The sequence below is a fragment of the Bombina bombina genome, chromosome 4 (genome assembly GCF_027579735.1).
Source record: "Bombina bombina isolate aBomBom1 chromosome 4, aBomBom1.pri, whole genome shotgun sequence".
Lineage (NCBI taxonomy): Eukaryota > Metazoa > Chordata > Amphibia > Anura > Bombinatoridae > Bombina > Bombina bombina.
The window spans coordinates 411,812,438-411,828,793 of NC_069502.1; positions in this window are offsets into that span (position 1 = coordinate 411,812,438).

Genomic DNA, 16,356 nt, shown 5'->3' on the forward strand with positions numbered 1-16,356 from the left:
AAATATTGGAGGGGGTGAGAACGGCACACCGGGTCTATCCCACTCCTTAGTAACAATTTCAGTTAATCTCTTAGGTATAGGAAAAACGTCAGTACTCGCCGGTACCGCAAAGTATTTATCCAACCTACATAGTTTCTCTGGTATTGCAACGGTGTTACAATCATTGAGAGCTGCTAAGACCTCCCCTAGTAATACACGGAGGTTCTCCAATTTAAATTTAAAATTTGAAATATCTGAATCCAATCTGTTTGGATCAGAACCGTCACCCACAGAATGAAGCTCTCCGTCCTCATGCTCTGCAAGCTGTGACGCAGTATCAGACATGGCCCTAGTATTGTCAGCGCACTCTGTTCTCACCCCAGAGTGATCACGCTTGCCTCTTAGCTCAGGTAATTTAGACAAAACTTCAGTCATAACAGTAGCCATATCTTGTAATGTTATCTGTAATGGCCGCCCAGATGTACTAGGCGCCATAATATCACGCACCTCCCGGGCGGGAGATGCAGGTACTGCCGCGTGAGGCGAGTTAGTCGGCATAACTCTCCCCTCGCAGATTGGTGAAATTTGTTCACATTGTACAGATTGACTTTTATTTAAAGTAGCATCAATACAGTTAGTACATAAATTTCTATTGGGCTCCACCTTGGCATTGGAACAAATGACACAGATATCCTCTGAGTCAGACATGTTTAACACACTAGCAATAACTTGCAACCTGGTTATAATCTTTTTTAGCAAAAACGTACTGTGCCTCAAAGAGGTACTTAAACGATTAATGATTAAATGACAGTTGAGATAATAAACTGAGAACAGTTATAGCATCAACTTTAAAACAACACAACTTTTAGCAAAGGTTTTGTTCCCATTAGTAAGATAACATAACTAAATTTGACATAAAAATTATTGAGTAACGTCTTTATCCACAGTCAATATAAAAAATTCTCACAGCTCTGCTGAGAGAATGTACCTCCCTTCAAGAAGTTTGAAGACCCCTGAGATCTGTCAGAGATGAACCGGATCATGCAGGAAAAATAATAGCTGACTGGAAATTGTTGATGCGTAGCAAAGAGCGCCAAAAACGGCCCCTCCCTCTCACACACAGCAGTGAAGAGAAACGAAACTGTCACAATTCAAAATAAACTACTGCCAAGTGGAAAATAAAGCCCAAACATTTATTTACTCAGTACCTCAGCAGTGTAAACGATTCTACATTCCAGCAAAAACGTTTAACATGAAATAATACTTATTAAAAAGATTAGTGACCTTTAACAAAGTAGTTCCGGTGAAGTACCATTCCCAGAATACTGAAGTGTATACATACATGTCATTATAACGGTATAGCAGGATTTTCTCATCAATTCCATTCAGAAAATAAAAACTGCTACATACCTCAATGCAGATTCATCTGCCCCTGTCCCCTGATCTGAAGCTTTTACCTCCCTCAGATGGCCGAGAACAGCAATATGATCTTAACTACTCCGGTTAAAATCATAGTAAAAACTCTGGTAGATTCTTCCTCAAAGTCTGCCAGAGAAGTAATAACACGCTCCGGTGCTATTATAAAATAACAAACTTTTGATTGAAGTCATAAAAACTAAGTATAATCACCATAGTCCTCTCACACATCCTATCTAGTCGTTGGGTGCAAGAGAATGACTGGGACTGACGTAGAGGGGAGGAGCTATATCAGCTCTGCTGGGTGAATCCTCTTGCATTTCCTGTTGGGGAGGAGTTATATCCCAGAAGTAATGATGACCCGTGGACTGATCACACATAACAGAAGAAAAACGTTTTAAAACAAAACCGTTACTGTCTCTTTAAATTTTAAACAGAGCACACCTTATTACTGAATATGTGAAAAAGTATGAAGGAATTGTTCAAAATTTACCAAAATTTTACCACAGTGTCTTAAAGCCTTAAAAGCATTGCATACCAATTTTCAGAGCTTTAACCCTTAAAATAACGGAACCGGAGCCGTTTACAAATTTAACCCCTATACAGTCCCAGCTACAGCCTTTGCTGTGACTTTACCAAGCCCAGAGGGGAATACGATACCAAATGACGCCTTCTAGAAACTTTTCCAACTACTTTCAGGTCCTCACATATGCATCTGCATGTCTTGCTCTCAAAAACAACTGCGCAGTAATGGCGCGAAAATGAGGCTCAGCCTACAACTGGGAAGGCCCTCCCTGACTGGAAAAGGTGTCTAACATAGTGCCTGACGTTAAAAAACGTTCCCCAAGTTTATAAGTGTGAATTATCAGCATAAACATGTATAAAATGTCCAAATAAAGCAATCGATTTAGCCCATAAAAGTGTCTACCAGTTTTATAGCCCATATTAAGCCCTTTATTCTGTTTGCTTGACTAAGAAAATGGCTTACCGGTCCCCATGAGGGGAAATGACAGCCTTCCAGCATTACACAGTCTTGTTAGAAATATGGCTAGTCATACCTTAAGCAGAAAAGTCTGCTAACTGTTTCCCCCAACTGAAGTTACTTCATCTCAACAGTCCTATCTGGAAACAGCAATCGATTTTAGTTACTGTCTGCTAAAATCATCTTCCTCTCACAAACAGAAATCTTCATCCTTTTCTGTTTCAGAGTAAATAGTACATACCAGCACTATTTTAAAATAACAAACTCTTGATAGTAGAATAAAAAAAACTACAACTAAACACCACATACTCTTAACCATCTCCGTGGAGATGTTGCCTGTGCAACGGCAAAGAGAATGACTGGGGTGGGCGGAGCCTAGGAGGGACTATATGGCCAGCTTTGCTGGGACTCTATGCAATTTCCTGTTGGGGAAGAGATATTCCCACAAGTAAGGATGACGCCGTGGACCGGACACACCAATGTTGGAGAAATACTATTTAAACTATTAACGCCTATTCCGCCCACCCCAACATCGCAAAGTACCTAGTAAATGTATTAACCTCTAATCCTGAACCCCCCCCCCCCACAATGCAAAGTACCTATCAACACTATTAACCCTTAAAACGCCATCCGCCAACAACGCAATCTACTTATTTAAACTATTAACCCGCAATCCGCCAACCCAACATCGCAAAGTACCTAATAAATGTATTAAACCTTAATTCAGCATCCCCCACATCACAAAGTACCTAATGTATTAACCCCTAATCCGCCATCCCCCCACAACGCAAAGTACATATCAACACTATTAACCCCTAATCCGCCAACCCCCCACAATGCAATCTACCTAATTAAGCTATTAACTCCTAAACCGCCACCCCCCTACAATGCAAAGTATTAATCTAATCTAACACTCCCTAAATTAACTCCAATTAACTACAATTACATAAAATAAAAAAGACTAACTTTAAAAATTACCAAACAAACGGCTAGATTATGTATTTAGCGTTATGAACGGCTCAGTATTAACTTGCAAGTTATTTCCACCGCTCACCTACCCGGCGTTAGCAGGCAATATTGCAGCATTGAGCAAAATTGAGCTCCATACCGCACCCAAATACCAGCACTGCTTTGAGCTGGTTTTACATTCTCGTGCACGATTTCCAAATAGACATCAATGGGGAGAGCCGGCTAAAAAAAAAACTAACACCTGCAATAAAGGAGCGTAAAGCTCCGTAACGCAGCCCCATTGATTCCTATGGGGAAACAAAAGTTATGTTTACACCTAACACCCTAACATAAACCCGAGTCTAAACACCCCTAATTTGCTGCCCCTGACATCGCCGACACCTACATTACACTTATTAACCCCTAATCTGCTGCCCCCGCCACCGTCGCCACCTACATACACTTATTAGCCCCTAATCTGCCGCCCCCAATGTTGCTGCCACTATACTAAAGTTATTAACCCCTAAACCTAAGTCTAACCCTAACACCCACTAACTTAAATATAATTAAAATCAATCGAAATAAAAATTACTATCATTACCTAACTAATTCCTATTTAAAACTAAATACTTACCTGTAAAATAAACCTTAAGCTAGCTACAATATAACTAATAGTTACATTGTATCTATCTTAGGTTTTATTTTTATTTCACATGCAAGTTTGTATTTATTTTAACTAGGTAGACTAGTTAGTAAATAGTAACTATTTACTAGCTACCAAGCTAAAATAAATACAAATTTACCTGTAAAATAAAACCTAACCTGAGTTACACTAACACCTAACCTTACACTACAATTAAATAAATTACATTAATAAAATCCTTTCTAAAAAAAAACCTAAGCTCCCAATTGCCCTGAAAAGGGCATTTGTATAGGCATTGCCCTTAAAAGGGCATTTAGCTCTTTTTCTGCCCAAACTCTAAGCTAAAAATAAAACCCACCTAATAAACCCTTAAAAAAAACTAACACTAACCCCCGAAGATCCACTTACAGTTTTTGAAAACCGGACATCCATCCTCAATGGCAAGAAGTCCTCAACGAAGCCGGGTGACGTCTTCATCCAAGCAGCAAGAAGTGGTCCTCCAGACGGGCAGAAGTCTTCATCCAGACCGCATCTTCTATCTTCATCCTTCCGACGCGGAGCGGCTCCATCTTCAAGACATTTGGCGCGGAGCATCCTCTTCTTTCCACAGCTCTTCAAGAATGAATTCTCCTTTAAATGACGTCATCCAAGATGGTGTCCCTTGAATTCCGATTGTCTGATAGAATCAGCCAATCGGAATTAAAGTTGAAAAAATCCTATTGGCTGATGCAATCAGCCAATAGGATTGAGCTTGCATTCTATTGCTGATTGCATCAGCCAATAGGATTTTTTTTCACCTTTAATTCCGATTTTTGAAATTATCCAAAATAAAAAAATGTAAACCTAATCTAATACCCCTATAAAAACAAAAAAGCCACCCTAAAATAAAAACACCCCCTATTCTAACACTAAACTACCAATAGCCTTTAAAGGGTCTTTTCTAGGGCATCACCCTGAAGAAATCAGCCCTTTTACATAAGAAAATATAAATTAACCCCTAACAGTAAAACCCCCACCCACCTAACCCCCAATATAAGAAAAAAAACTAACTTTAAAAAAAACATAATTTATGCTTACCTGATAAATTCCTTTCTTCTGTAGTGTGATCAGTCCACGGGTCATCATTACTTGTGGGATATTAACTGCTCCCCTACAGGAAGTGCAAGAGGATTCACCCAGCAGATTTGCTATATAGCTCCTCCCCTCTACGTCACCTCCAGTCATTCGACCAAGGACCAACGAGAAAGGAGAAGCCAAGGGTGTAGTGGTGACTGGAGTATAATTTAAAAAATATTTACCTGCCTTAAAAAACAGGGCGGGCCGTGGACTGATCACACTACAGAAGAAAGGAATTTATCAGGTAAGCATAAATTATGTTTTCTTCTGTTAAGTGTGATCAGTCCACGGGTCATCATTACTTGTGGGATACCAATACCAAAGCAAAAGTACACGGATGACGGGAGGGATAGGCAGGCTCTTTATACAGAAGGAACCACTGCCTGAAGAACCTTTCTCCCAAAAATAGCCTCCGAGGAAGCAAAAGTGTCAAATTTGTAAAATTTGGAAAAAGTATGAAGCGAAGACCAAGTTGCAGCCTTGCAAATCTGTTCAACAGAGGCCTCATTCTTAAAGGCCCAAGTGGAAGCCACAGCTCTAGTGGAATGAGCTGTAATTCTTTCAGGAGGCTGCTGTCCAGCAGTCTCATAAGCTAAACGAATTATGCTACGAAGCCAAAAAGAGAGAGAGGTAGCAGAAGCTTTTTGACCTCTCCTCTGACCAGAGTAAACGACAAACAGGGAAGACGTTTGTCGAAAATCTTTAGTTGCCTGTAAATAAAATTTAAGGGCACAAACTACATCCAGATTGTGCAAAAGACGTTCCTTCCTCGAAGAAGGATTTGGGCACAAGGATGGAACAACAATCTCCTGATTGATATTCCTGTTAGTGACTACCTTAGGTAAGAACCCAGGCTTAGTACACAGAACTACCTTATCCGAGTGAAAAATCAAATAAGGAGAATCACAATGTAAGGCTGATAACTCAGAGACTCTTCGAGCCGAGGAAATAGCCATTAAAAATAGAACTTTCCAAGATAACAACTTTATATCAATGGAATGAAGGGGTTCAAACGGAACACCCTGTAAAACGTTAAGAACAAGGTTTAAACTCCATGGTGGAGCCACAGCTTTAAACACAGGTTTAATCCTGGCCAAAGCCTGACAAAAAGCCTGAACGTCTGGAACTTCTGACAGACGCTTGTGTAACAGAATGGACAGAGCTGAGATCTGTCCCTTTAAGGAACTAGCGGATAACCCCTTTTCTAAACCTTCTTGTAGAAAAGACAATATCCTAGGAATCCTAACCTTACTCCAAGAGTAACCTTTGGATTCGCACCAATATAGGTATTTACGCCATATTTTATGGTAAATCTTTCTGGTAACAGGCTTCCTAGCCTGTATTAAGGTATCAATAACTGACTCAGAAAAACCACGCTTTGATAAGATCAAGCGTTCAATTTCCAAGCAGTCAGCTTCAGAGAAGTTAGATTTTGATGTTTGAAAGGACCCTGAATCAGAAGGTCCTGTTTCAGAGGTAACGACCAAGGTGGACAGAATGACATGTCCACCAGATCTGTATACCAAGTCCTGCGTGGCCATGCAGGCGCTATTAGAATCACTGATGCTTTCTCCTGTTTGATTCTGGCAATCAATCGAGGAAGCATCGGGAAAGGTGGAAACACATGAGCCATCCTGAAGGTCCATGGTGCTGTCAAGGCATCTATCAGGACCGCTCCCGGATCCCTGGATCTGGACCCGTAGCGCGGAAGCTTGGCGTTCTGTCGAGACGCCATGAGATCTATCTCTGGTTTGCCCCAACGTCGAAGTATTTGGGCAAAGACCTCTGGATGAAGTTCCCACTCCCCCGGATGAAAAGTCTGACGACTTAAGAAATCCGCCTCCCAGTTCTCCACTCCCGGGATGTGGATTGCAGACAGGTGGCAAGAGTGAGACTCTGCCCAGCGAATTATCTTCGATACTTCCATCATTGCTAGGGAGCTTCTTGTCCCTCCCTGATGGTTGATATAAGCTACAGTCGTGATGTTGTCCGACTGGAACCTGATGAACCCCCGAGTTGCTAACTGGGGCCAAGCCAGAAGAGCATTGAGGACTGCTCTCAATTCCAGAATGTTTATTGGAAGAAGACTCTCCTCCTGATTCCATAGTCCCTGAGCCTTCAGAGAATTCCAGACAGCGCCCCAACCTAGTAGGCTGGCGTCTGTTGTTACAATTGACCAGTCTGGCCTGCTGAATGGCATTCCCCTGGACAGATGTGGCCGATAAAGCCACCATAGAAGAGAATTTCTGGTCTCTTGAATGGAATGAAGGACGCGGCATGCATTTTGAAGTTTTGTTAACCTGTCCTCTGTCAGGTAAATCTTCATTTCTACAGAATCTATCAGAGTCCCCAGGAAGGGAACTCTTGTGAGTGGAAAGAGAGAACTTTTCTCTTCGTTCACTTTCCATCCATGCGACCTTAGAAATGCCAGTACTATCTCTGTATGAGATTTGGCAGTTTGAAAGCTTGAAGCTTGTATCAGTATGTCGTCTAAGTACGGAGCTACTGAAATTCCTCGCGGTCTTAGTACCGCCAGAAGAGTGCCCAGAACCTTTGTGAAGATTCTTGGAGCCGTAGCCAGTCCGAATGGAAGAGCTACAAACTGGTAATGCCTGTCTAAAAAGGCAAACCTTAGATACCGGTAATGACTTCTGTGAATCGGTATGTGAAGGTAAGCATCCTTTAAATCCACTGTGGTCAAGTACTGACCCTCTTGGATCATGGGCAAAATTGTTCGAATAGTTTCCATCTTGAACGATGGAACTCTTAGGAATTTGTTTAGGATCTTTAAATCCAAGATTGGCCTGAAGGTTCCCTCTTTTTTGGGAACTACAAACAGATTTGAGTAAAACCCTTGTCCTTGTTCCAACCGCGGAACTGGATGGATCACTCCCATTAATAAAAGATCTTGTACGCAGCGTAGAAACGCTTCCTTCTTTGTTAGGTTTGTTGACAACCTTGACAGATGAAATCTCCCTCTTGGGGGAGAGGATTTGAAGTCCAGAAGGTATCCCTGAGATATGATCTCTAACGCCCAGGGATCCTGAACATCTCTTGCCCAAGCCTGGGCGAAGAGGGAAAGTCTGCCCCCCACTAGATCCGGTCCCGGATCGGGGGCCCTCAATTCATGCTGTCTTAGGGGCAGCAGCAGGTTTTCTGGCCTGTTTGCCCCTGTTCCAGGACTGGTTAGGTTTCCAGCCTTGTCTGTAGCGAGCAACAGCTCCTTCCTGTTTTGGTGCAGAGGAAGTTGATGCTGCTCCTGCTTTGAAATTACGAAAGGAACGAAAATTGGACTGTCTAGCCTTGGCTTTGGCCTTGTCCTGAGGCAGGGCATGACCTTTACCTCCTGTAATGTCATCAATAATCTCTTTCAAGCCGGGCCCGAATAAGGTCTGCCCTTTGAAAGGAATATTAAGCAATTTAGATTTAGACGTAACATCAGCTGACCAGGATTTTAGCCACAGAGCTCTGCGTGCCTGAATGGCGAATCCTGAATTTTTAGCCGCAAGTTTAGTTAAATGTACTACGGCATCTGAAATAAATGAATTAGCTAACTTAAGGAATTTAAGTTTGTGTGTGATGTCATCTAGTGTGGATGATTGAAGTGTCTCTTCCAGAGACTCAAACCAAAATGCTGCTGCAGCCGTGACAGGCGCAATACATGCAAGAGGTTGCAATATAAACCCTTGTTGAACAAACATTTTCTTAAGGTAACCCTCTAATTTTTTATCCATTGGATCTGAAAAAGCACAGCTATCCTCCACTGGGATAGTGGTACGCTTAGCTAAAGTAGAAACTGCTCCCTCCACCTTAGGGACCATTTGCCATAAGTCCCGTGTGGCGGCGTCTATTGGAAACATTTTTCTGAATATAGGAGGGGGTGAGAAAGGCACACCGGGTCTATCCCACTCCTTAGTAACAATGTCAGTAAGTCTCTTAGGTATAGGAAAAACGTCAGTACTCGTCGGTACCGCAAAATATTTATCCAACCTACACATTTTTTCTGGGATTGCAACTGTGTTACAATCATTCAGAGCCGCTAATACCTCCCCTAGTAACACACGGAGGTTCTCAAGCTTAAATTTAAAATTTGAAATGTCTGAGTCCAGTTTATTTGGATCAGAACCGTCACCCACAGAATGAAGCTCTCCGTCTTCATGTTCTGCAAACTGTGACGCAGTATCAGACATGGCCCTTGCATTATCAGCGCACTCTGTTCTCATCCCAGAGTGATCACGTTTACCTCTTAGTTCTGGTAGTTTAGCCAAAACTTCAGTCATAACAGTAGCCAGATCTTGTAATGTGATTTGTAATGGCCGCCCAGATGCACTCGGCGCTACAATATCACGCACCTCCTGAGCGGGAGATGCAGGTACTGACACGTGAGGCGAGTTAGTCGGCATAACTCTCCCCTCGTTGTTTGGTGAAATATGTTCAATTTGTACAGATTGACTATTTTTTAAAGTAGCATCAATACATTTAGTACATAAATTTCTATTGGGCTCCACTTTGGCATTAACACATATAGCACAGATATCTTCCTCTGAATCAGACATGTTTAACACACTAGCAAATAAACAGCAACTTGGAAATACTTTTCAAAGTAATTTACAAATAATATGAAAACGAACTGTGCCTTTAAGAAGCACAGAAAAATATTATAACAGATAAAATAATTAAGTTATAGCATCAATCTTTGTCAGAATATACAGTTTTAGCAAAGGATTGTTCCCCTCAGCAAATGATAACTAACCCAGGCAGCAGAAAAAAAATACACAAATAAACGTTTTTTATATCACAGTCAATACAATCAGCACAGCTCTGCTGTATGATTACTTCCCTCAAAAAAGACTCTTGAGATCCCTGAACTCTGTAGAGATGAACCGGATCATGCAGGAAGAAAATGAACCTCTGACTGAGTTTTTCTGATGCATAGTGAAAGCACCAAAATGGCCCCTCCCCCACACACATAACAGTGAGAGAGATCAGTGAACTGCTCTAATTTAAATCAAAACTATTGCCAAGTGGAAAAAAAGTGCCCAAAACATTTTTTCACCCAGTACCTCAGAGAAAAAAACGTTTTTACATGCCAGCAAAAAAACATTTTACCTCAATAATTAATTGTCATTTAAAACCTATTGCAAGTCCCTGCAAAATAGGTTAAGACTATGTATACAGTTTAAAAGCCAGAGAAGTACCATTTCCCAGAAAACTGAAGTGTAAAATATACATACATGACAGCCTGATATCAGCTACATCTACTGCATTCAAGGCTGAGTTTACATTATAACGGTATGGCAGGATTTTCTCATCAATTCCATGTCAGAAAATAATAAACTGCTACATACCTCTTTGCAGATTAATCTGCCTGCTGTCCCCTGATCTGAAGTTTACCTCACTCCTCAGATGGCCGAGAAACAGCAATATGATCTTAACTACTCCGGCTAAAATCATAGAAAAACTCAGGTAGATTCTTCTTCAAATTCTACCAGAGAAGCAATAACACACTCCGGTGCTATTATAAAATAACAAACTTTTGATTGAAGATATAAAAACTAAATATATCACCATAGTCCTCTCACACATCCTATCTAGTCGTTGGGTGCAAGAGAATGACTGGGGGTGACGTAGAGGGGAGGAGCTATATAGCAAATCTGCTGGGTGAATCCTCTTGCACTTCCTGTAGGGGAGCAGTTAATATCCCACAAGTAATGATGACCCGTGGACTGATCACACGTAACAGAAGAAAATCAGCTCTTTTGCTGCCCATTAAAAAAAAAAAATCCCTAATTTAACCCCTTAATGACAACTGACGTACCAGGTTAGTTATGCAAAAACAACCAGTTAATGACAATAGACGTACCTGGTACGTCAGTTGTCTAACAGAGTGCTGGAAGCGATCGCAATCGCTTCTAGCAGCTCTCAGGGTATTGCAGTGATGCCTCCATATGGAGGCATCCTGCAATACCTTTTTAGAAGACTCCGATGCAGAGAGAGCCACGCTGTGGCCCTCTCTGCACTGGTAGCGATGGTGCCGTTCGTTGGTGGGTGGGAGCTTAACAGGGAGGCGGGTGGGCGGCCCATCGCTACCCGGCATCCGGTTCCTGTAAGTGCAATTTGCACGCCGGGTGCCGGGAGCGTGCGGGGGCGGGGCGCGCGTGCGGGGGCGTGCGCATTAGCTGGCCGCTGACACCAATGAGGAGGGAAGAGGGGGGAAAAAAGATTTAAAAAAAATTAATATAAAAGGATCTGGGAGGGGGATGGGGGTATTGTGAGGGGCTGCTACACTACAGAAAACATTAAGAATCGCAAAAAGAGAAAAAAATACTTTTGTTTTTGGGGCAAATTGGGTACTGGCAGTCAGCTGCCAGTACCCAAGATGGCAGCAATTAGGTAGGGGAGAGGGTTAGAGAGCTGGGGGGGGGGGATCATGGAGGTTGGGGTTAAGGCAGGGGTCCATCACAGCTAAAATATTTTATTTTTTTTATTAAAAAAAAAAACTCCTTTTATTTAGTACTGGCAGACTTTCTGCCAGTACTTAAGATGGCGGGGACAATTGTGGGGTGGGGGAGGGAAGAGAGCTGTTTGGGAGGGATCAGGGGGTGGGATGTGTCAGGTGGGAGGCTGATCTCTACCCTAAAGCTAAAATTAACCCTGCAAGCTCCCTACAACCTACCTAATTAACCCCTTCACTGCTGGGCATAATTTACGTGTGGTGCGCAGCAGCATTTAGCGGCCTTCTAATTACCAAAAAGCAATGCCAAAGCCATATAAGTCTTCTATTTCTGAACAAAGGGGATCCCAAAGAAGCTTTTACAACAATTTGTGCCAGAATAGCACAAGCTGTTTGTAAATACTTTCAGTGAGAAGCCTAAAATTGTGAAAAATGAAATTTTTTTTTATTATTTGCTCGCATTTGGCGGTGAAATGGTGACATGAAATATATCAAAATGGGCCTAGATCAATACTTGGGGTTGTCTACTACACTACACTAAAGCTAAAATTAACCCTACAAGCTCCCTACAAGCTCCCTAATTAACTCCTTAACTGCTGGGCATAAAACACATGTGGTGCACAGCGCCATTTAGCGGCCTTCTAATTACCAAAAAGCAACCCCAAAGCCATATAAGTCTGCTATTTCTGAACAAAGGGCATCCCAAAGAAGCATTTACAACCATTTGTGCCTTAATTGCAGAAGCTGTTTGTAAATAATTTCAGTGGGAAACCTAAAGTTTGTGACAAAATTTGTGAAAAAGTGAACTTTTTTTTTTATTTGATCACATTTGGCAGTGAAATTGTGGCATGAAATATACCAAAATGGACCTAGATCAATACTTTGGGATGTCTTCTAAAAAAAATATGCACATGTCAAGGGTTGTTCAGGTTTTCCTGACAGATATCAGTGTTCCAATGTAACTAGCGCTAATTTTGAAAAAAAGTGGTTTGGAAATAGCAAAGTGCTGCTTGTATTTATTGTCCTATAACTTGAAAAAAAAGTAAAGAACATGTAAACATTGGGTATTTCTAAACTCAGGACAAAATTTAGAAACTATTTAGCATGGGTGTTTTTTGGTGATTGTAGATGTGTAACAGATTTGGGGGGTCAAAGTTAGAAAAAGTGTGTTTTTTTCCATTTTTTCCTCATATTTTATAAAATTTTTCATAGGAAATTATAAGATATGATGAAAATAATGGTATCTTTAGAAATTTCATTTAATGGCAAGAAAAACGGTATATAATATGTGTGGGTACAGTAAATGAATAAGAGGAAAATTACGGCTAAACACAAACACAGCAGAAATGTAAAAATAGCCTTTGTCATTAAGGGTAAGAAAATTGAAAAATGGTCTGGTCATTAAGGGGTTAAAAAAAAAACTCACACTAAAAAAAAACACTAACCCCAAAAAATCTACTCACCATTCCTGAAGTCCGGACATTCATCTTCTCCCATTCGGAGAAAAGTCTTCATCCAGGCGAATCCATCTTCATTCATCGTGGGAGCATCTTCTTTCTTCTTGCTGGAGGTGCGGAGCGGTCTTCAGATACGCGGATCTGGAGCAGTAATCCTCCTTCTGAAGATTGAGTGCAAGGTACCCCTTTTATATTGGGCTATCTTGCATTCCTATTGGCTGAAAATTTCAAATCAGCCAATAGGATGAGAGCTACTTTAATCCTATTGGCTGTTCAAATCAAGGCCCTTTTGCGTTGTAGGGGGATGGCAGATTAGGGGTTAATACATTTATTTGGTAGTTTGCGATGCGGGGGGATGGTGGATTAGGGTTTAATACATATATTAGTTTATTTGCGATGTAGGGGTTGGCGGATTAGGGGTTAATAGTTTAAATAGGTAGATTGCGTTGTGGGGGATGGCGGTTTAGAGGTTAATACATTTTATTATTAGTTGTGATGTGGGGGGATGGCGGCTATAGGGGATTTGATGTGTTGGGTTCATTTTTGGGAGGCGGATAAGACTTTTACGGGCGATTAAACTTTTTTTTCTTATGCACCGGCAGTTTATAAACTGCCGCAAGTCACTAGCATTTTATGATCTTCCGGCACCCTATATGTGATTCACCCGATGTGTGAGGTGAACTTACAAGTGGCATGGGTTTCAGTGCAATATATATACTCCCCTGATTGGCATAATTAGTTAGCTTACATTTAGATCTAAGATTAAAGATTTTGATTAGTTTGATTTTTAGTTTGTCTAGTATTATAATTTTTAGCTTGTATTCGTATTTGTTTATTATTAATTGAAAAAAGGTCTTACAGACCTTACAAGCCGTCACATGATAATTTGTGGATGTCATGACGTAAATACCAATTCTCCCTTTTAGTATGTCAATCTGTTCGACGCACTACAGGGGTTGGAGGTATTTATAACAGTACATTATTATAATCAGAAAAATCCAGGTCTGTACATTTTATTTCATGATTTTAAATAAAAGTTATATTTTACTTCAAATGACTTGGATGTGAGAAAAGTTTTTCCTGGAAGTTTGAACAGCAATTTGCTGTTCCAAGCAGCAAGAAGTCATCCTCCAGACGGGCAGAAGTCTTCATCCAGACCACATCTTATATCTTCATCCTTCCGACGCGGAGCGGCTCCATCTTCAAGACATTCGGCGCGGAGCATCCTCTTCTTTCCACGGCTCTTCAAGAATGAATTCTCCTTTAAATGACGTCATCCTAGATGGTGTCCCTTGAATTCCGATTGTTTGATAGAATTCTATCAGCCAATCGGAATTAAAGTTGAAAAAATCATATTGGATGATGCAATCAGCCAATAGGATTGAGCACGCATTCTATTGCTGATTGCATCAGCCAAAAGGATTTTTTCACCTTTAATTCCGATTGGCTGATAGAATTCTATCAGCCAATCGGATTTCAAGGGACTCTATCTTGGATGACATCATTTAAAGGAGAATTCATTCTTGAAGAGCCGTGGAAAGAAGAGGATGCTTTGCACCGGATGTCTTGAAGATGGAGCTGCTCCGTGTCGGAAGGATGAAGATAGAGGATGCCGTCTAAATGAAGACTTCTGCCCGTCTGGAGGACCACTTCTTGCCGCTTGGATGAAGACTTCTCCCGGCTTCATTGAGGATGGATGTCTTCAAAAACTGTAAGTGGATCTTCGGGGGTTAGTGTTTAGGTTTTTTTAAGGGTTTATTGGTGTGGGTTTTATTTTTAGCTTAGGGTTTGGGCAGAAAAAGAGCTAAATGTCCCTTTAAGGACAATGCTCATACAGGGCAATGGGGAGTTTAGGATTTTTTAGATAGAATTTTATTTAGGGGTTTGGTTGTGTGGGTGGTGGTTTTTACTGTTGGGGGGGTTGTTTGTATTATTTTTTTACAGGTAAAAGAGCTGATTTCTTTGGGGCAATGCCCCGCAAAAACATAATTTATGCTTACCTGATAAATTCCTTTCTTCTGTTGTGTGATCAGTCCACGGGTCATCATTACTTCTGGGATATTATCTGCTCCCCTACAGGAAGTGCAAGAGGATTCACCCAGCAGAGTTGCTATATAGCTCCTCCCCTCTACGTCACCTCCAGTCATTCGACCAAAGACCAACGAGAAAGGAGAAACCAAGGGTGTAGTGGTGACTGAATTATAATTTAAAAAATATGTACCTGCCTTAAAAAACAGGGCGGGCCGTGGACTGATCACACAACAGAAGAAAGGAATTTATCAGGTAAGCATAAATTATGTTTTCTTCTGTTATGTGTGATCAGTCCACGGGTCATCATTACTTCTGGGATACCAATACCAAAGCAAAAGTACACGGATGACGGGAGGGATAGGCAGGCTCATTATACAGAAGGAACCACTGCCTGAAGAACCTTTCTCCCAAAAATAGCCTCCGAAGAAGCAAAAGTGTCAAATTTGTAAAATTTGGAAAAAGTATGAAGCGAAGACCAAGTTGCAGCCTTGCAAATCTGTTCAACAGAGGCCTCATTCTTAAAGGCCCAAGTGGAAGCCACAGCTCTAGTGGAATGAGCTGTAATTCTTTCAGGAGGCTGCTGTCCAGCAGTCTCATAGGCTAAACGTATTATGCTACGAAGCCAAAAAGAGAGAGAGGTAGCAGAAGCTTTTTGACCTCTCCTCTGTCCAGAATAAACGACAAACAGGGAAGAAGTTTGGCGAAAATCTTTAGTTGCCTGCAAGTAGAACTTGAGGGCACGAACTACATCCAGATTGTGTAGAAGACGTTCCTTCTTTGAAGAAGGATTTGGACACAAGGATGGAACAACAATCTCTTGATTGATATTCCTGTTAGTGACTACCTTAGGTAAGAACCCAGGTTTAGTACGCAGAACTACCTTGTCTGAGTGAAAGATCAGATAAGGAGAATCACAATGTAGGGCTGATAACTCAGAGACTCTTCGAGCCGAGGAAATAGCCATTAAAAATAGAACTTTCCAAGATAACAATCTTATATCAATGGAATGAAGGGGTTCAAACGGAACACCCTGTAAAACGTTAAGAACTAAGTTTAAACTCCATGGCGGAGCAACAGTTTTAAACACAGGCTTGATCCTAGCTAAAGCCTGACAAAAGGCCTGGATGTCTGAATTTTCTGACAGACGCCTGTGTAACAAGATGGACAGAGCTGAGATCTGTCCCTTTAATGAGCTAGCCGATAAACCCTTTTCTAAACCTTCTTGTAGAAAAGACAATATTCTAGGAATCCTAACCTTACTCCAGGAGTAATCTTTGGATTCACACCAGTATAGGTATTTACGCCATATTTTATGGTAAATCTTTCTGGT